General features: G+C 41.8%; 1 protein-coding gene across 1 annotated transcript in view; it reads right to left on the bottom strand.

Annotated features, from left to right (window-relative positions):
• The window catches only part of LOC105930570 (estrogen-related receptor gamma-like), an 80643-nt gene extending 60913 nt beyond the window's left edge, over positions 1–19730 (bottom strand). The window contains 1 exon segment of the mRNA NM_001309944.1: positions 19613–19730. The gene's annotated coding sequence lies outside the window, so the exon portion shown is untranslated.
• Between the last annotated feature and the right edge of the window lie 638 nt (positions 19731–20368).

Here is a 20368-nt window from a genome sequence, read left to right as displayed (position 1 = left end):
AAAAGTTAATTTTAAATCCAGCGCATATTAAATGATTAATTAAATTCAATAAATTAGAACATGGGTTCAAGTGAGCCTCATGTGTTAGATTAAAAGTACCTTTTGAAAATAACTTTTAGGCAAGTTTTTAACATACTTTTCACTAAGCCCACTGATTTTACTGTATTAAAATACATTTTTTTATCAGTTTGATTCTAATCTTAAATGTTGTTGTTTTTTATTACATATAAGCACAAAATCATCGTTATTAACAGAAACAAGTGCTTTAAAATACCAGTCTCAGTAATTCATCTATATAATGTGTGTACTCCTAAGTGGGTTACTATACAATTTACCTTTTCATAATACTCTAATTTACTGAATATAACTGACTGTACATCTCGGTATTTAGTCTGCAAATTACCAAAATTAGACATAATTAGAATTGGATGTAACTGACCACTAAGAGAAGGCAAAGTGCTTCCAATACCATCTTTGGTAGGGTAAGTGTGAAATAGACACTAATAGGTATTTTGGCCTTTGTGCTCTGAAGTCACATTTTCAGAATTCCCAGGAGGAAAATGGACAACAATGCTCGCTGAAGTTTCCACTGGGAAAGTCAGAGGCACCCGGGTTTTGATTCCAATTTGGCTGCACACAAGTGCTGGCATAGGGGGTTTCACATCACTAATAACAAGTTGGGCCTCATTTAGCCAACGGCACGCATTAACTGCCACATTTTAAATTGACGTTTAAACACTTATTCGTAGCACAGAAAAAGATGGCGTTTATTCACCCTGCTTTGCAGTAAAAGAGGAAAGAGCATTGGGAGAGAAAATTGCTGAAGAGGGAAGATTTCAGCTTTTAACTTTTCGTTCTCTCCGTTTTATTTTCTCCTCATACTAGGTACGCCTGGTCTGGCGTTCTGTTAGCTGTGACACCATCCAAAGGGCCAGATCATCACTATATACTGTAACATAGAAAGGATTCCTGGGTAAGTGTGTACCTCTGTGCTTTTTGTGTCTCTGCTCTGTTTTCTTTAACCCCAAGGCAGATAGTCGTTCACACTGAGCCTGGTTCTGCTGGAGGTTTTCCTCTCCACTGTCGCTTTACGCATGCTCAGTGTGAGGGATTGCTGCAAAGCCATGTCCACCGTGGCTCTACACTCTTTGAGAAGGAGTGAATGCTGCTTGTCAAGAATAGATAGGAAACTTTTTGACCAATCGGTCTGGATGATTTGATTGAATTTGACTCAAGTGCCTTGAGATGACATGTGTTGATAAATAAAATTGAATTTAATTACATTTCTTCTCACTCGCCAAAAAAAGCCTCCCCTTTAAAAAAATTCTCCAAAGGATTATGGATCATTTTGGGTTCAAGTGAAGAAACAACCCAAGGCAGAACAACGGCACAACACAGAGTCCACTCTACAAACGTTCCACTTTGGATGTTTAACACAATTAGCCACAGTCGCAACTTATTTTCTCCTACACTCTGGGCCATACGAAAACAGACTGTATATTATTATTTTGGCTTTCAGCCTCATGTGTTAGCATGAAAATACATTGAAACATGTTTTTGTTTTTTTTTCTGCAAGAAAACTAATTGTAAATCTTTTCATAGGGTTTGAACACAAAGATGGATCGCTTGAAATTATTTTGACAGCTGAATTAATGCAACATGGTTAAACTACCACAAAAAAAAGCTGATCAAGCAGAAAAATCAATACTTTCAGCTCTTTCCATTCACTGATTCTGTGTCTTACGCAACAACTGCAGGCCTTGCTAATATAAAGTATCCAACTAGAATTTAAAACTGAGATTATTTGACTTTGTGGCAAGTTACGGGCAGACTGGACTCGCCACAGATCACTTTCAGTTTTCTTAATAGGGTGAGTTTTGTTTTCCTGACATCCGCTTCCTCAGATCAACACCTGAATCAATTTCCCACAGAGACAGCATACAAGCAAACATACGGACATCCACATACCAAACCACATTAACTTAAATTCTGCTTAAGCCTAAAGCCTTGCTCCAGCGCTTTTATCTGAGATAATCAGCTATGGCTTGGTGCCTAACATGATGCCTTTCTCCTTTCACTCACAAAGCACACGTGCAACTTAAATGGGAGGCAGAGAGGCGGCAGAGTCCAGCATGCACCAAGGTCAGCAGGTGCAATAAGATGCAGAATTTTCACAGTGCAACTCTCTGCTAGCAGTGAAAAAAAAAAGTGTCAAATAAGTTGGTATCGCTTTAACTACAAAAGAAAAAGATATCAAAGCTCACACTGCAAACACTGATCGTAAAATCATAATTAGGGAAATAAACTCAGCTTTAAATAATGTAATATTGGTAAAACGATTCTCTTAAATAAGCCTGAACCAGGAGAAGCAGTCCAACCCAATCACTTGTGTACAAAAACTTACATTGTAGCATAAAAATGTATCTTAAAATCCACTTTTATTTAAACTTTCTTGGAAACTAAGGGTTAAGGCAGCAAATTTTGTTTGCATACTGAGAGTTTTCCAGGAGTTTGAGATACTGATTGAGCTATGTCAGCACAGTTAAAATCAATTTATTTTAACATGAGGATACAGGGGTATATTAATTTTTATATTAACACCAATAAAGTAAACCTCAGCGCATCCAAATGTTATCTTGGCAGAATTTTCACCCATATATCGATGCAGCCTCAGCTCAGTATTATAAAACCATTTCTTTTGAAAAAAGTTCAGACCTTTAAAGTTTGTCTTTTAAGTTATTAAAATTGAATATTGTACATTAAATGTTTTCCATCTATGGTGGACTGAAATCATCGCTGGTATACAGCCAGTGTTACCACCACCCCCATGCTTCACATGGCACAAGGTTCTGTGTTTTCTATCCAAACAAAAACTTATATTTTGGTCCCATCTGTCCTCAAAACGTTTGTTACTACCAAACATATGTTATTTTCCTGAAGTTTGCTGTTTGACTATTTTGGAGGAAAAGGCTCAAAGTTTTGTATTGAATTAATTTTTCGGAATATGTCTCAGATTCGATGAATTGACCCTTTAACTCCTTTTAACTCACTTTGCAACCTTTCTAACCTGAAGAGCATCAATCTATATATTGGAGCCACAATACACAATTTTTTTTTTGGTTTGATTCCTTCATCTATTCTTTATATTTACATGGGGAACTTCTGTAAAAAATCCTGGAGTTACGACGCAGCTCTGTAAAATTTTCTAAAAGGGTTTTGCAAACTTTCCGTCCCAGCTGTGAACAACGCAGTGTCTTTTTTCTTGATAGCATCAGCCAATCCCTTCCTCTCTGATCAACTTGATGCCGTGCTTGGAGCTTAACCCACAGGAATGAAATCACCTGTGCTAATCTGTTGCCTAGATAAAGGCCAGACAGAAGACTGCATGGAGTGGACTTTATCTCATTATGCACCACATGAAAAAAAAAAAAAAGAAGTAGTGGTAGCTACATGTATACTGGCGATGCAGTGCATCACAACAGTGTTAATACCCAGATCCTGTTTGTGTTCTTATGTTCTCTCATGTTTCAACCACAACATTATGTGTATGTTGATGGGATTCTATGTGACAGAAAAACACAAAGCAGTGAATAATGGCGAAGTGTATTCAGCCCGTTTAATTTATACAACAACATTTTGCTGCTGTTACAGTATTATGTCCTTTCAGTCACATCTTGCTCTGGACTTTGACTGGGCCGTTCTAACGCAGAAATCTAAACCAGCCTGCTGTAGCTCTGGCTGCTTCCTTACGATAGATCTGCTGAAAGTGAAACTCCACCCCATCCCCAAGTCCTTTGCAGCCTCTCACAGGTTTTGTTCACAAATTGCCTTGTATTTATAATTAGCTCCATCCCTCTTCCCACCTCTGACCAGCTTCACGATCCAGATTGAAGAAAAGTGACCCATGATGCTACCGCTACCGTGTTTTAACGCTGGGGTGATGTGTTCAGGATAATGTGCAGTGCTAGTCTTGTTCCACACAGTGTTTTGAACGTTAGCCAAAATGTTACTTTTTTTTTTTGTCATCCGACTTAAACACCTTCTCTTATTCATTTGCTTTATCCTCCTCTTGGTTTACAGCTTTCTTCTCACCACTCACTATTTGTTATTATATTTGTTCTTGTTTTATTGGCTGTTTTATTTTACTTGTTCTTTTGTACTTCCTATAGTAATTTTTAAGAAATTACATTTTAGGAAATTTTTATATTTGTAACTGTTTTTTACTGTATGTTTTTAATGTGGACCCCAGGAAGACTAGCTGTTTGCCATGGCAACAGCTAATGGGGATCCTTAATAAAATTACAAAATTACAAATTACACTCACTCAATTATGGCTAGATTTGTAAAGTGTATACCTACCTATTGCTTGTCCCGTAAATACCTTCCTCCACCTGAGCTATGGATATCTACAGCTCCTCCAGGGTTATCCCTGGCTGATTCTGTCAATAGAGCTCTCCACGTCCATCCTGTCAGTAAAGGGATGGCCATGTTGTGAAACTTGTGCCGTATTCTCTCCTTTTCCACACAAGTGGACACTACTTTCTGTGCGTGTACGACTTTTGAAGACAACTGGTAGCTCATGGTATAATTTACTCGTGGAAGAAAAAGTGAAAGGGACTGAATAGAAACGAACACCAGATTTTTATTTGTAAAAACAGAATAGGGAAAAGATTAATGGAGATGAACACCGCACGACCAAACATAAAGAAGTGAGGACCAAGGAGGGGAAAAGAGAGGAGCGTCCCATCGTAGGTATTTCTATTTGAGCCGTAAACTACAACAAAACTGACATGATTAGAGCGGGACGATAAAATCTACTACAGTAATTGTATCACATAAAACTTCTCTCTGGAGAAATTATCTTCTGTAAACCCCTCTGGGTGCTTTAATGCCGACAGTAAAATGAAGTGGCTTTTTTCTGATTATTTCGAGTATTTCTTTATTTCGAAAATAAGCCACCATGCCAGGGTGTTGTGCCCACGGCTGCAGCAACAGCACTGATAAAGCGATGAAGAGCGGCGTTTATTGTGGATCAACGAGTCAGTCGCTTGGACCAAGAGACGAACAAAACTTGGAGACCTACATTAAAAACTCTCGCTTGTGTGAGGTATGTGGGCTTTTTTTTTTTTCTGAAGTCAGGGTTTCCCGCAGCGCTAAGTTTGGCGGCCGCCTCGCCAATATAAAAAAACAAAAAAAAAAAAAAAAAACGCGCAAAGCTTGTCTCTCCCCGCCAGTCCTCAACCGCTAAGCCGGGCATACACTGTAGGAGTTTTTCAGTGGTGGTACTAATATACATCTCAAACTGTACGATGGAACCGCGGGGTTTAAAAAGTTCACCGCTCACGATCTGTGCGGCGCGGCGCGGCGCTTGGACGCCACCGGACTGCGTGCCCCCCCTGGGACCGCTCGCTGTGGTGGCAGAGGCAGGCGAGCGACGGTGGGTGACAGGGACCCAGAGCAGGGGGTCGAGCCCAGCTCAAGCACCGCACCGGCGGCGCGGCACGGCAGGTCGCCCGGCCCGCCCCGCGAGCGGAGGCGTGCCGAAACAGGCGGCCAGCGCGTCGCGCGGACCGGAGCGCTTGCCCTCCCCCCGCCCCGCGAGCCGACGTCCGGTCCCCGCGGGTCCCGGGCCGGGCGAAGGTCGCTTTGGGGATGCCTGCTCCCCTCCCTCCCTTGGCGCGGACGGAGAGGAGGGGAGGGCGCTCTCTCGTAGCTCTGCTTGAACAGCAGGATGCGCTCACGAAAACCTCACGACGGCCGACTGAATTTCAAACATGTTTGATTTTCACCGACCGTCCGATTTTTTATGTGAAATTTTCTTCTGGACTTCTTGCTTTATTTCATTGTGCTGTAGCATAATGTGTGTCTGATTTTTGTCCTATGGGACCAATTCTGGACTTCAAGACAGTAAAAGAGAAGTATACAGTTCACTTAAAAATGTCTCTCTCAAGTCTTATTAAAATGTAATATCAGCTTTTATGGATGCCTAGTAGGTGATCATCAACACTCAGTTGTGTTTTATTCAGAAAAACCTGCCTGAAGGGTATTAGAAGGTGCGAAACGCGCATAACATAACAGTGTTAAAGCGCCTGCCTGTGGCAAGTTTAGACCCAAAATGGCGCCACTCGCTGAGTTGGCGCAACTTTCATTTAAGGGACTTTAGGTTACTATACAACTTACCTTTTCATAATACTCTAATTTACTGAATATAACTGACTGTACATCTAGGTATTTAGTCTGCAAATTAGCAAAATTAGACATAATTAGAATTGGATGTAATTGACCACTAAGAGAAGGCAAAGTGCTTCCAATACGATCTTTGGTAGGATAAGTGTGAAATAGACACTAATAGGTATTTTGGCCTTTGCGCTCTGAAGTCACATTTTCAGAATTCCCAGGAGGAAAATGGACAACAATGCTCACTGAAGTTTCCACTGGGAAAGTCAGAGCACCCGGGTTTTGATTCCAATTTGGCTGTACACAAGTGCTGGCATAGAGGGTTTCACATCACTAAGAACAAGTTGGGTCTCATTAAGCCAACGTCACGCATTAACTGCCACATTTTAAATTGACGTTTAAGCGCTTATTCGTAGCACAGAAAAAGATGGTGTTTATTCACCCTGCTTTGCAGTAAAAGAGGAAAGAGCATTGGGAAAGAAAATTGCTGGAGAGGGAAGATTTCAGCTTTTAACTTTTCATTCTCTCTGTTTTTTTCTCTTCTCATAGTAGGTACGCCTGGTCTGGCGTTCTGTTAGCTGTGACACCATCCAGAGGGCCAGATCATCACTATATACTGTTCCTCTCCACTGTCGCTTTACGCATGCTCAGTGTGAGGGATTGCTGCAAAGCCATCGACAATGCAGACGACTGTCCACCGTGGCTCTACGCTCTTTCAGGAGGAGTGAAATCTGCTTGTCAAGACTAGATAGGAAACTTTTTGACCGATCAGTCTGGATGATTTGATTGAATTTGACTCAAGTGCCTTGAGATGACATGTGTTGTGAATTGGCCCTGTATAAATAAAATAGAATTTAATTACATTTCTTCTCACTCGCCAAAAAAAGCCTCCCCTTTAAAACACTTCTCCAAAGGATTATGGATCATTTTGGGTTCAAGGGAAGAAACAACCCAAGGCAGGACAACGGCACAACACAGAGTCCACTCTACAAACGTTCCACTTTGGATGTTTAACACAATTAGCCACAGTCGCATTATTTTCTCCTACACTCTGGGCCAAACGAAAACAGACTGTATATTATTATTTTGGCTTCCAGCCTCATGTGTTAGCATGAAAATACTTTTTTTTTTCAGCAAGAAAACTAATTGTAAATGTTTTCATAGGGTTTGACCACAAAGATGGATCGCTTGAAATTATTTTGACAGCTGAATTAATGTAACATGGTTAAACTACCACAAAAAAAAAGCTGATCAAGGAGAAAAATCAAGACTTTCAGTTCCTTCCATTCACTGATTCTGTGTCTTATGCAACAACTGCAGACCTCGCTAATATTAAGTATCGAACCAGAATTGAAAACTGAGGTCATTTGACTTCGTGGCAAGTTACGGGCAGACTGGACTCGCCACAGATCACTTTCAGTTTTCTTAATAGGGTGAGTTTTGTTTTCCTGACATCCGCTTCCTCAGATCAACACCTAAATCAATTTCCCACCGAGACAGCACACAAGCAAACATACGGACATCCACATACCAAACCACATTAACTTAAATTCTGCTTAAGCCTAAAGCCTTGCTCCAGCGCTTTTATCTGAGATAATCAGCTATGGCTTGGTGCCTAACATGATGCCTTTCTCCTTTCACTCACAAAGCACACGTGCAACTTAAATGGGAGGCAGAGAGGCGGCAGAGTCCAGCATGCACCAAGGTCAGCAGGTGCAACACGATGCAGAATTTTCACAGTGCAACTCTCTGCTAGCAGTAAAGAAAAAGTGTCAAATAAGTTGGTATCGCTTTAACTACAAAAGAAAAATACATCAAAGCTCACACTGCAAACACTCATCGTAAAATCATAATTAGGGAAATAAACTCAGCTTTAAATTATGTAATTTTGGTAAAACGATCCTCTTAAATAAGCCTGAACCAGGAGAAGCAGTCCAACCCAATCACTTATGTACAAAAACTTACACTGTAGCATAAAAATGTATCTTAAAATCCACTTTTTGTTTCAACTTTCTTGGAAAATAAGGGTTAAGGCAGTAAGTTTTGTTTGCATACTGAGAGTTTTCCAGGAGTTTGAGATACTGATTGAGCTATGTCAGCACAGTTAAAATCAATTTAATATAACATGAGAATACAGGGGTATATTCATTTTTATATTAACACCCATAAAGTAAACCTCAGCGCATCCAAATGTTATCTTGGCAGAATTTTCACCCATATATCGATGCAGCCTCAGCTCAGTATTATAAAACCATTTCTTTTGAAAAAAGTTCAGACCTTTAAAGTTTGTCTTTTAAGTTATTAAAATTGAATATTGTACATTAAATGTTTTCCATCTATGGTGGACTGAAATCATCGCTGGTATACAGCCAGTGTTACCACCACCCCCATGCTTCACATGGCACAAGGTTCTGTGTTTTCTATCCAAACAAAAACTTATATTTTGGTCCCATCTGTCCTCAAAACGTTTGTTACTACCAAACATATGTTATTTTCCTGAAGTTTGCTGTTTGACTATTTTGGAGGAAAAGGCTCAAAGTTTTGTATTGAATTAATTTTTCGGAATATGTCTCAGATTCGATGAATTGACCCTTTAACTCCTTTTAACTCACTTTGCAACCTTTCTAACCTGAAGAGCATCAATCTATATATTGGAGCCACAATACACAATTTTTTTTTTGGTTTGATTCCTTCATCTATTCTTTATATTTACATGGGGAACTTCTGTAAAAAATCCTGGAGTTACGACGCAGCTCTGTAAAATTTTCTAAAAGGGTTTTGCAAACTTTCCGTCCCAGCTGTGAACAACGCAGTGTCTTTTTTCTTGATAGCATCAGCCAATCCCTTCCTCTCTGATCAACTTGATGCCGTGCTTGGAGCTTAACCCACAGGAATGAAATCACCTGTGCTAATCTGTTGCCTAGATAAAGGCCAGACAGAAGACTGCATGGAGTGGACTTTATCTCATTATGCACCACATGAAAAAAAAAAAAAAAGAAGTAGTGGTAGCTACATGTATACTGGCGATGCAGTGCATCACAACAGTGTTAATACCCAGATCCTGTTTGTGTTCTTATGTTCTCTCATGTTTCAACCACAACATTATGTGTATGTTGATGGGATTCTATGTGACAGAAAAACACAAAGCAGTGAATAATGGCGAAGTGTATTCAGCCCGTTTAATTTATACAACAACATTTTGCTGCTGTTACAGTATTATGTCCTTTCAGTCACATCTTGCTCTGGACTTTGACTGGGCCGTTCTAACGCAGAAATCTAAACCAGCCTGCTGTAGCTCTGGCTGCTTCCTTACGATAGATCTGCTGAAAGTGAAACTCCACCCCATCCCCAAGTCCTTTGCAGCCTCTCACAGGTTTTGTTCACAAATTGCCTTGTATTTATAATTAGCTCCATCCCTCTTCCCACCTCTGACCAGCTTCACGATCCAGATTGAAGAAAAGTGACCCATGATGCTACCGCTACCGTGTTTTAACGCTGGGGTGATGTGTTCAGGATAATGTGCAGTGCTAGTCTTGTTCCACACAGTGTTTTGAACGTTAGCCAAAATGTTACTTTTTTTTTTTGTCATCCGACTTAAACACCTTCTCTTATTCATTTGCTTTATCCTCCTCTTGGTTTACAGCTTTCTTCTCACCACTCACTATTTGTTATTATATTTGTTCTTGTTTTATTGGCTGTTTTATTTTACTTGTTCTTTTGTACTTCCTATAGTAATTTTTAAGAAATTACATTTTAGGAAATTTTTATATTTGTAACTGTTTTTTACTGTATGTTTTTAATGTGGACCCCAGGAAGACTAGCTGTTTGCCATGGCAACAGCTAATGGGGATCCTTAATAAAATTACAAAATTACAAATTACACTCACTCAATTATGGCTAGATTTGTAAAGTGTATACCTACCTATTGCTTGTCCCGTAAATACCTTCCTCCACCTGAGCTATGGATATCTACAGCTCCTCCAGGGTTATCCCTGGCTGATTCTGTCAATAGAGCTCTCCACGTCCATCCTGTCAGTAAAGGGATGGCCATGTTGTGAAACTTGTGCCGTATTCTCTCCTTTTCCACACAAGTGGACACTACTTTCTGTGCGTGTACGACTTTTGAAGACAACTGGTAGCTCATGGTATAATTTACTCGTGGAAGAAAAAGTGAAAGGGACTGAATAGAAACGAACACCAGATTTTTATTTGTAAAAACAGAATAGGGAAAAGATTAATGGAGATGAACACCGCACGACCAAACATAAAGAAGTGAGGACCAAGGAGGGGAAAAGAGAGGAGCGTCCCATCGTAGGTATTTCTATTTGAGCCGTAAACTACAACAAAACTGACATGATTAGAGCGGGACGATAAAATCTACTACAGTAATTGTATCACATAAAACTTCTCTCTGGAGAAATTATCTTCTGTAAACCCCTCTGGGTGCTTTAATGCCGACAGTAAAATGAAGTGGCTTTTATCTGCTCGGAGGCTGTTGTCATCCACGGTCATATTCTGTTTAGTTATAAACAGATGTGCGTGTAAAAAAAGAAACTGAACTCGTCACAGATTCAATATATTATCTTCCTCTGATTCATTTTTGGCAAAACAATCACGTTTCACCTACACAACAGCAACCGGCGAGAGAAAGAACTCATCCGACTGAGCTTTCATTTATACATTCACTTCATTATACGTGGATGACACAAGATATCACGTTTTTTTTTAATTATATGTAACTGTGGATGCAAGCAATGTGATATAAGTTCCATATGAATAATACAAGGGATCAGTTTAAAATATAAAATGTTGTCATTAACATAAAATAGAACCAGTTGTCATAATTATTTCTGAAAAACGGAAGTACTTTCTGTCACCATTTAGGTTTTTGTTCATTTTAAAGCTTTCTGGACTTGAAGTTTCGCCTCTGTTACCTTTCAGCCACAGAAAACCCTCTTATTACCTCAGTCCACTCCTCGGTCATCAGCCCAGACCAGTTCCGCCTTTTGTCACTCAGTAGTCCCACCTCTGCTCACCTGTTCCCCAGCCTTGATATACCTGCCGGACTCGCTGCCAGATCGTCATATCACAGCATCTCATCTCATCTCATCTCATCACATAACCTCACTGGTGCTCTGCTGCCATGGTTTTGTTTTTTTCAGTTCGTGTGTGCTCCACCTGCATCTCCTGGTCTGTTTTTGCTTTTACAATAAACCCTTTTTTGACATAACTCCGTGTTCGGCCGAATTTCTGGTTAGGGTTCTACAATCGTTAACCTTTCAAGCACGTCACGTTCCATCAGAGCTTGAGGATCTTGAAGATCTTTTTGAATTTGTAAACTTCTATATTCCTGGTCTGATTGGTTTCTGGATTAACTGGTCGGATTGGGTTTATTGTTAGTCGGTCTATCTGGGTATCGTTTCCAGAGAAAGTAGCAGGGATGCAGCGGTTCTTCAGGACACATTGTTTTAATCAAACCGTGCTTTTAATTTTTTTTTTAATCAATTCTCGTCTACTCTGATCCTCTTCAGAAACCTCTTTTCATTTGTTTTTGCTGTTGTCAAATGTTCCTGACGTTGGTAAAATGATCCTCTTAGATAAGCCTGAACCAGGAGAAGCAGTCCAACCCAATTACTTATGTACAAAAACTTACATTGTAGCATAAAAATTTATCTTAAAATCCACTTTTATTTCAACTTTCTTGGAAAATAAGGGTTAAGGCTTGACGTACAAACACATTTTAAAAAGGAATGTGATTAAAAGCACATTAAAAATACTAAAAACAAGAAAACATAAATAAACTCCATAGGTGATGTCATAATGCATATGGACGTGGAAGCTCATTTTGAAGAGGGTTGATTTTATCTTGGATAAATGGTGATTTGTAACTAAATTTAGCTAAACAGATTAAAAAAAACAATTACATGTGGTCCTATAGGTGAGAAATTATGTGTAAAGCGTTCAGTGAAAAGCCTGGAAGCTAACTTTAAAGAGACACATAGATGGTATAATTTAGGGAGAAATTACAACCCAAGACTGGCAAAATAAGAAGAAAAAAATCAAAGACAACGATGACAAACTTTTTTATCATGGATATTGACACGGAGGGAAGCAAAAACCAGCACTGACACACATAAAATGCAACCAATGAAAGCCAGCGTTGGATGGTTGCTGCTAGACATCAGAAAAAATATTTTTACACTGAGGCCGAGCTGAAGACAGAAGCTCGATTCCAGCTCCGGGGGGGGGGGGGGGGGGGGGGGGGGGAAGCTGTCTGTAACAGGGCACCCAGCTGCCAGCTATTGACCCCACACACCAGATGCATATATTTGTATCTGCAGAAAAAGGGGTATGTGTGTGTGCATGTGTGTGTGTTCATTTGTGTTTTCACCATTTTTTTCCTCAAACCCCCAAAACTCACAGCCACCGAATGTCATCCTCCGGGGACAGCTGTCGCATTTACTCCCCACCCGGGACAGTCACTCTGCAAGTCCAGCCCCAGCCACGCACTTTGGCATTAGCCTCCAAACTACAGAGTGTAATCTGCTTAGTTTATATCTGACTCTTAGCCATCTATTAATTACCAGGACGGTGGAAAAAGGACTACTGACGCTGGGGCCAAACGCCATCCAACCGCTGCACCAACACAGCCCCTCAGACTCTTCCTGAATATTTCATGAACGTGTAGATGGATGCAGAGACGTAAAAAGGAAGTCAAACTAAAATTATTCATAAGGCACATTTAAAAATGCTAAGAAACGATCAAAGTGCTGAATAAGTTGCATAGTGGCGTATGCAAAAAAAAACAAAAACAAAAAAAACTAAAGAATGATGTCAAAACAGAAAAGTACGGAAGAGGATTAGGGCCACTCAAAAAAAAATTTAAATTCTCACTTTTTTCTCAGAATTCTGAGAAAAAGTCAGAATTCTGAGAAAAAAGTCAGAATTCTGACTTTAATCTCAGAATTCTGAGAAAAAGTCAGAATTCTGACAAAAAAGTCAGAATTCTGAATTTAATCTCAGAATTCTGAGAAAAAAGTCAGAATTCTGAGAAAAAAGTCAGAATTGAGTAGACATTTTTTTTTTTTTTGAGTGGCCCTAATCCTCTTCCGTAGAAAAGACATCTATTTAGACAGGTTTAAAAGCCAGTGAATATAAAAGCGAGGTTTTAAATTAGCCTTAAAAATGTCTAATGTAGGAAAGATGCTAATGTGCAAGGGCATTCAGGAGGAAAATAAACAAAAGGGGCCTTGTGTGGGAATAAAAAGTATCTTGAATCTACGCTGCTTTCTGTTCGGTGCCTTTAAATAGATGGATTGGAGGGAAATGGTCCACAAACCGTCCGACAGACGAGCGCTCGGATCCGGATCGCTTTCATATTGACCTGCGGCGCGCTGCACAGGGATCCAGATCTCCCTTCGCTCACACATACGTCCAACGGCAGAAACCCTAGAAACCCTCTGAGAGGAGCCCGAGGAAGCGAAACCACAGAAATGTCACTCAGAGCTGCTGGGACCTGCTGCTGCTGCTCCTCCGCGGTCGGTCAATGGTCCTCAAATGGTTTTCACTTATCGGTGGATCATACTGTCCCGCTGCAGAGGAAATGCTGGGAAACCTAGACGCACAGGAAGGCTTTCAGCCAGGCAGGATTTCATGTGGAGAAACCTAAGCTCGTTTAATGAATATCTGAGACCAGAAAACGCACGGATGAATCCATTTTCAGCTGCAGGCTCATGCAGCAAGAACTTGACTGGATTGCCCTCTGGTGGGGAAATTCTCTCTATTAAAGCAAAAAAAAAATAGCAATTGCCTTAGTTCTGTCCTGCCATCCAGCCACATCGCCTCTGGCAGGGGCCCCATCTGGAGGCCCTCAGGGTGATTAGTCGATGTCACCAAGCGTCTCCTAACAACATAATATGGATTACGGCAGCAAATACCCCTCATATTCTCAACAAGCAGAATTGGATTAAACGGTCGTCTGCTGGTCAAACTTCTTCGGCGTAAGACGAAGCAATAGGAGCATGTCCAGTGTCATGTTTCATTGTAAAGAGGACAGTCGACGTTAACCCATTGAAATCTGGTGTAAAACGGATTTGTGTCGGGATGTTATTTACTTAACTGCGGTTCCCGTGGAACCAAGTCCCAGTTTTGGTCCGTGAGGCAGACACCCTGTCTACTTTTAAGACTAATCTTAAAACATTCCTTTTTGATAAAGCTTATAACTAGAGTGGCTCATGTTACTCTGAGCTACCTTTATACATAATTATGCATTATGTATTGTCATTTCTGCTTTAACTTTCTGTTCTATCTCTTTTATCTTCATAGTAGGTACACCTGGTCTGGCGTTCTGTTAACTGTGACATCATCCAGAGAAGACGGCTCACCCGCTATTAACATCTAATGTAGAACAGATTACTAGATCAATGTGTGCTTCTGTGCTTTTTTGTTTCTCTTGTTGTGTCTCTGCTCTGTCTTCCGTAACCCCAGTCGGTCGAGGCAGATGACCGTTAATACTGAGCCTGATTCTGCTGGAGGTTTTCCTTCCCGTTAATGGGGAGTTTTTCTTCCCACTGTCGCTTCATGCTTGCTCAGTATGAGGGATTGCAGCAAAGCCATGTACAATGCAGACGACTGTCCCTGTGGCTCTACGCTTCCCCAGGAGTGAATGCTGCTTGTCAGGACTTTGATGCAATCAACTGGGTTCCTTATGTAGGAAATTTTTGACCAATCTGTATAATCTGACCCAATCTGTATAATCTGATTGAATTTGACTTTGTAAAGTTCCTTGAGATGACATGTTTCATGAACTGGCGCTGAATAAATAAAATTGAATTGAATTGAATTGAATTGAATTAACCCGGTAAATAAGAGAAATGAACCAAAGTAAGGTGGCTCAGAGTTAAGAAATACAAAGTCCTGGAGATCTTGACCAGTCGGAGATGCATATAGAGTAGGGGTCACCAACCTTTTTGAAACTGAGAGTCACTTCACCGGTGTTTTGTCATACGAAGGGCTACCTGTGCTCACCATTGAACTAGAAGAGTCAGAGTTCATCTTAATTTTATGTAAAACGAATCAATCTTACATGCTTTGTTTTAGATGTCGTCATTTTTAAATCTATATGAATGCAAGTGTGATTAAACAAGAAGAGTAACCGAATAAAATAAAGGTTTGGTGGTGGATTGTGGTTCTTGTAGAACAGTGTTGTGGTCGGCCCATGTGGTCTTAGGCGCTACTTGGTGCCCGTGTTGGTGACCCCTGATATAGAGGGACTTGTATCCAAAAAAGAAATTTCACATATGAAAGCGAGGAGGGCTTTCTGTGGGAGAAAACACATACTGCAAATCGCCTTGAACACAACATCCCCGTCTGAAACATGGTTAGCAGCATGATGTTTTTTTTTCCCCCAGCAGGCACAGGGAAACCTACAGACGACGTGAAGACGGATGGAGCTAAATGCAGGAAAATCCTGAAGGAAATCCTGCAAAAGACACGAGTCTTGTGCAGAAGTTCACCTTCCTCACCTCCTCGTTGAACAGCATGGCACCTCTGTCAGGTTTTCTGCTGCTTTAGTTCTCACCACCGGCTTTAACTACGAGAGGACAACGCCAGAGCGTTGGCTTCTTGCACATTTATCAGAGCTGCTTTTTTTCCCCCCCTCCCCTGCACCTGGTTCCCAGACTCGTCCCAGGTGAGCCGCCAGCGATGCGGGTCCAACGCGCACACAGAATCCTGGGAGTCAGCAGCACCACACACGCTTAATGCTGATGTCAGGTGCTCTTACGGACACTTTCACACACACCCACTCACACAGAGACACCGCACGCTCTCTCCAACTCATATCACTTTGATCTCCACAGGTGGCAAATTTAGCCCTCTGGCTCAGAGTCAGCATGTCAAGGCTGAGCAAGTCAACACAAATCACACAGTGACAGAATGAAATAAGGCTGCTTTGGCTTTATGCATCCAGCCTCTGGCTTCACCTCCATCTGTCCAGCCTCTTTAAATGGCCAAACACATTCTGTCAGCAGCTCCACAGGTCAGCTTTTGGTGGGGATGGGACCGCTCCAAATAAAAAAAAAAAAAGGCTAGTATCTAAATAAATTACTGTGCCATAGAAGGGTTGTTTTATTTCATGAGTTCAGTCATAAATAAATTCCATTGCACACAGTGAGGGATACAAAGTGTTTTTTTAAGAGAGAAAACAACATTCAATACCCAGAAAAGTTTAATATTACATGAAACCAATAAAAAAAAATCACTTTTAACACATATGTCAGCCGACTCACTGTCCTTACTCTGTATAGATACAGTACTTAATACTCGGGCTTCTGAGCAACAATCCAGTCATTTTTCTCTAAAGTCCAGGTAAAACACTGTTACCTGACATTGGTTCAGGAGGGCGTATGTAGCTGTAGCTCACGTCATGGAGACATCTGTGTGCGACGGCTCTTCAAACGCTGATTCCAGGTTTCATGTACAGGGGTTGCACAATGAAACTGAAACACCTCTCATTTTAGTGTGGGAGGTTTCATGGCTAAATTGGACCAGCCTGGTCGCCAATCTTCATTAATTGCACATTGAACCAATAAGAGCAGAGTTTGAAGGTCCAATTATCAGGGTAAGAGCACAGTTTTGCTCAAAATATTGCAATGCACACAACATTATGGGTGACATACCAGAGTTCAAAGGAGGACAAATTGTTGGTGCACGTCTTGCTGGCGCATCTGTGACCAAGACAGCAAGTGTTTGTGATGTATCAAGAGCCACGGGGTCCAGGGTAATGTCAGCATACCACCAAGAAGGACGAACCACATCCAACAGGATTAACTGTGGAAGCAAGAGGAAGCTGTCTGAAAGGGATGTTTGGGTGCTAGCCCGGATTGTATCCAAAAAAACATAAAACCACGGCTCCCCAAATCACGGCAGAATTAAATGTGCACCTCAACTCTCCTGTTTCCACCAAAACTGTCTGTCGGGAGCTCCACAGGATCAATATCCTCGGCACGGGCTGCTATAGCCAAACCTTTGGTCACTCGTGCCAATGTCAAACGTCGGTTTCAATGGTGCAAGGAGCGCAAATCTTGGGCTGTGGACAATTTGAAACATGTATTGTTCTCTGATGAGTCCACCTTTACTGTTTTCCCCACATCCGGGAGAGTTACGGTGTGGAGAAGCCCCAAAGAAGCGTACCACCCAGACTGTTGCATGCCCAGAGTGAAGCATGGGGGTGGATCAGTAATGGTTTGGGCTGCCATATGAAGGTATTCCCATGGCCCCATACTCGTGCTAGATGGGCAAGTCACTGCCAAGGACTACCGAACCATTCTGGAAGACCATGTGCATCCAATGGTTCAAACATTGTTTCCTGAAGGAGGTGCCGTGTATCAGGATGACAATGCACCAATACACACAGCAGGACTGGTGAAAGATTGGTTTGATGAACATGAAAGTGAAGCTGAACATCTCCCATGGCCTGCACAGTCACCAGATCTAAATATTATTGAGCCACTTTGGGGTGTTTTGGAGGAGCTAGTCAGGAAACATTTTCCTCCACCAGCATCACGTCGTGACCTGGCCACCATCCTGCCAGAAGAATGGCTTAAAATCCCTCTGACCACTGTGCAGGACTTGTATATGTCATTCCCATGACGAATTGACGCTGTATTGGCCACAATAGGAGGCCCTACACCATACTAATAAATTATTGTGGTCCAAAACCAGGTGTTTCAGTTTCATTGTCCAACCCCTGTATATCCGGCACTGCAAAAAGGGAATTAAAAGTAAGCGATAATTTCTTCAAATTAGTGTATTTTTCCTTGATTTGAGCAGCTAAATAAGACTGTTTGCCAATGGAATGAGTATTTTTAGCCCTAAAATAAGATAATTAGACATCCTGCACTTGGAATAAGACGATGGAGATGAATTGTTCCTATTTTAAGTGCAAAAATATTATTCCATTGGCAAATAGTCTTATTTACCTGCTCTAATCGAGGAAAAATACACTCATTTCAAGAAAATTTCACTTACTTTTAGTTCCCTTTTTGCAGTGCCCAAACTCTTAAATGGCCTTTGCTTCTAAAGCCTATCAATTACAATTAGACTGCAGCTATCCCTGTTGCTTGAGCGCCCTTCTTAGTAAACCACACTTTTTCCTTCCACTAAACTTTCCACCTTATGCTTAGAACACTTTACTCTGAACTAGTGGCTTCTTTTGCAGCATTTTTTGACCTGTGACTTCACTTAAAGAACAAAAGTAATACTTTTTTTTAAGAAACCACATTTTTTGTTTTTGTTTGCTCTAAGCCATATTCACTGAAATGAACTGCCATGAATATTTTGCATACACTGCTTCCAGTGTCAATAAATCTATATACCAAACAAGTTCCCCTTGTTTAAAAGTAAATTAGCTGAATAGGAGTTTGCATGTTCTCCCTGTGCATGCGTGGGTTCTCTCCGGGTACTCCGGCTTCCTCCCACAGACCAAAAACATGACTGTTAGGTTAATTGGCTTCTCCAAATTGTCCTTAGGGTGTGAGTGTGTGCATGAATGGTTGTTTGTCCTGTTTGTCTCTCTGTGTTGCCCTGCGACAGACTGGCGACCTGTCCAGGGTGAACCCCGCCTCCCGCCCGGTGAACGCTGGAGATAGGCACCAGCAACCCCGCGACCCCATGAGGGATAAAGCGGTTTGGAAAATGGATGGATGGATGGAAATTTACTTTTTGAAGATGTTTAATCTGTTGAGACACAAACATTTTTTTCCTTTGGCCCCTTCTCATCTGTGTTCCCTGTCTGTCCCTCCTTCACTGTTAACCTGCCCAGCATGGCCTACTGATTCGCTGCCGCGCCAAAGGTAGGCCAGTCAAAAACTGAATCATTTGCTAGATTAAACACCATGACTTCCAATTACGCACGCAAAAAATAAATGAATAAATAAATACCGTCCCATCAATAGAGAGACAGAGGACAGGGAGAGGAGATGATCTTGACGGTAATATTCGCTGAAAGCTTTTTTGGGGGGTTTTAGATGCAGCGCACACGGACACAAGCTGCTGCAGACGCGCTCAGCAGCCAAACAATTTACTGAAGTGCCCACAAAGTCCCCCATGAAGGTTTTTCAATGAAGTGTGGGTGGGATAAATAGACAGAGTTCACCAGAGTTCAGAGATATTTACCTGCACACATAAACAAACACACACACACACACACACACACACACACACACACACACACACACACACACACACACACACACACACACTGGTACCTCCGTTTCCGCTCAAAGACCACACTGGACTGTTTCTAAGCAGACCAGAGCAACAACAACAAAAAAAGGAAAAAAAATAAAGCATCATTACATTGGCTGCAACTGCATTCAAAGCTGCATCTTCTTGTGCTGGTTTGCTCATCTCGCAGCTTCCGCTCAGTACTCACTGTCAGCTTCATCCACCGGCGGCTCCGCGTTCCAGCTGCAGTCAGTCAGTCTCAAGGACAAACACTCCGGCTCTCCTCGCCTCCGGTCCCTGTAGCTCAGCGATGCAGCAGCGGGCACACAGATTGGTAAACACACACACACAGATCCCTCTCTCACTCTCTCTCTCTCTCTCTCTCTCTCTCTCTCTCACTCTCTCTCTCTCTCTCTCTCTCTCTCTCTCTCTCTCTCTCTCTCTCTCTCTCTCTCTCTCTCTCTCTCTCTCTCTCTCTCTCTCTCTCTCCGTCCTTCCTCTCAGCATCCCACTCGCATCCAGCGCTGAGCTCACCTGCCTCTGCTCGCTCACAGGGGAGTCCTGAGTGGAGCGTGTCAGACAGAAAGTGCGTCTCAGGAAGAGAGGGAGGGAGGGAGGGAGAACCCTGCTGAACCCCCCCCCCCCCCCCCACCCCCCCTTAAATGCGGTGTGGACCGACGGGCAGACGACACACGGTGCTCCATATGCAGAGGAGGGCTTTTATTTTTTTCTGTTGCAGCCAATGCTAAAGATGAGGGAGAATGGGATGCAGATGATCCTCCTAAATTTAGGCAATGCTGAGTCAGCATGAGCTAAGAGCTGGAAGTATTGAGGGTTGTTAAGTACAGGATAATTTCTTAAATGAGGTGATAGTTAAAAGGTAATGGGGTCTGGGATTACAGACTTTGAGCAATAGATGCGGGTTTTGTTTCGTTTTTAGCTGGGGCGATACGGGAGAGAGGTA

Source organism: Fundulus heteroclitus, chromosome 15 (assembly GCF_011125445.2).
Source record: "Fundulus heteroclitus isolate FHET01 chromosome 15, MU-UCD_Fhet_4.1, whole genome shotgun sequence".
Lineage (NCBI taxonomy): Eukaryota > Metazoa > Chordata > Actinopteri > Cyprinodontiformes > Fundulidae > Fundulus > Fundulus heteroclitus.
The sequence above is the reverse complement of the archived record's forward strand: the minus strand, read 5'-3'. Positions and strand labels throughout refer to the sequence as shown.